At 47.5% G+C, this 1,865-nt stretch overlaps 1 protein-coding gene across 1 annotated transcript in view; it reads right to left on the bottom strand.

Moving 5' to 3' along the window:
* EGR_11169 (hypothetical protein) overlaps positions 1 to 1,865 on the bottom strand; it is a gene marked incomplete at both ends in the record, with an annotated part of 4,857 nt that overhangs the window by 1,331 nt on the left and 1,661 nt on the right. The window lies entirely within an intron of this gene.

Raw genomic sequence — 1,865 nt, 5'->3', positions numbered from 1 at the left:
AACAGGGTCATTTAGATGTAATGGGTCGGGAATTTTGCAACAACCGCCAAACAAGGTGAAGAAGTGTGGCACCCTCAGACTTCCATGGAGTCGAAAGAAGGTATGATACTCGGACAGAATGATGCATTGTGCGCCTACTGAGGTGAATGGGGCTACTGGCGTGGCTCAGATATCAGGCCACCCAGTGCAGGCCCAATAACGGAGGTCCCAAGTGACCCGTTACCACAATCGAGAGTTAAACCAATAATTAGCGTCTCACGTAAGCCCCTGCCCCTCAGAGCGTCGTCAATGCACTCCCCTTGCTCAATTTGGCGTGTCGACCGTCACAATGTAATTGGTATCATGGGGAAACACCCACAGGCCAGCCGTGCCACTCATCCAATTTCCATGCATCCGGGATGACACTTAATGCAACGTCACTGAACTGTGTGGAAAATAGATTGGAGGACGAGAGAACGTGCTGGCTATCAGGCGTGTCCCATTGCCAGTGGTAGGAACGCTATCCTAGAAGCAGAGTCACAGTAGAAAGGATGGGGTTTAACATAGTTCCGTGGAGGCATTTCTGTGCCCACCACTATTCGCATCTTTATTTCTCACTTCACTGCTGCCCAGCCACATCTCTTTCGCTTCTACCCAGCCAATAGTGAAATGGAGGAGACATCGCGTCTTCACATAATTAATATCTTCATACAAGTAGGGTAGACAGCTCAATAACTAACTTTTCCAGATGCTCTACGGTTAGTGTTGCTTCCGCTGTTAATACCCTTTCAGTAGATCATGAGACAGGGGCGGTTGCCGACTGCAGACGTCATTTCCACACCTTCTGTTAGATGTCGTTACGTATTCTCGCATCCGTAACATGTGTACCCCTCCGCCGCCCTAAATTTTATTACCCGCCAGCACAAATCGCGACACTTGTCCCCCATCATTACATTCCCCCGATACTGCCTTGAAGACAAAAGAAAACAAAATACCAAGGCGGAATGATGCGTTGTCGACCTACAGAAGGGATTGGGGCTACCGGTATGGCCCGGAGGCCACGCCACCTAGCAGAGACACAATGATGCATCCCCAAAGTAGCTTGCTACCAACACGGAGGGTTACACAAATTATCCCCTTACTACAGACGTAATCCTGGAGCTATTTCTTACGACTGCTGCTAACATTCGCTCAACTGCTCGCCTTTCAATGCAACAAATCATGCCTCTTGCAGGCATTTTCGCCCTGATATGTCAAGGATGTTGAGGAGACAACTGTGCGTTCACGGACACAATTCGGACAAACAGAAGGCGAGGAGGGGTAGAGAGTCCAGGGATTGAGGCTACAGACAGCCTGGACGAATGCCAAATAATTCATCAACACCCACTCACTTTGTTAACCTCTATTCGGTCATTTTGACACACTCTCTCCCTTCCTCGCACAAAAGCGGTACAAGAGTAATCACACACACTCAAAACAAAAACGTGAAGCTAACATTTACCACCCCAAGAAAGGCACCCTCTCATGCAATTTCGGCTCGTACTTAGGCAAATAAAACATAACAACACGAAAAATGTAGACGAGGGGTGGAGGTGAGGAAGACGAATTCAGGTCAAATGGAACTGAGAGACGGGTGCATGAAAACCATCACATTCGTCGCCTCAATTCTAACATCAACGCACAGCATTCCAACAAGCAACAATGCGATTAATGAATGAAAAGAGCGCAGACGACGAAATTGAGTTACAGAGGCAAGTTAAAGGAACAGCCAACTCCACTTGAAACAAACAACAATAAAATGCGTGCAATCACCTTTTTATTAAGGCACAATCGTGTGCATACACAATGTGGACAATGCAAAAGATGAGAAAATCACACGTGAGGAC

The sequence above is a fragment of the Echinococcus granulosus genome (assembly GCF_000524195.1).
Source record: "Echinococcus granulosus chromosome Unknown EG_S00442, whole genome shotgun sequence".
Lineage (NCBI taxonomy): Eukaryota > Metazoa > Platyhelminthes > Cestoda > Cyclophyllidea > Taeniidae > Echinococcus > Echinococcus granulosus.
The sequence above is the reverse complement of the archived record's forward strand: the minus strand, read 5'-3'. Positions and strand labels throughout refer to the sequence as shown.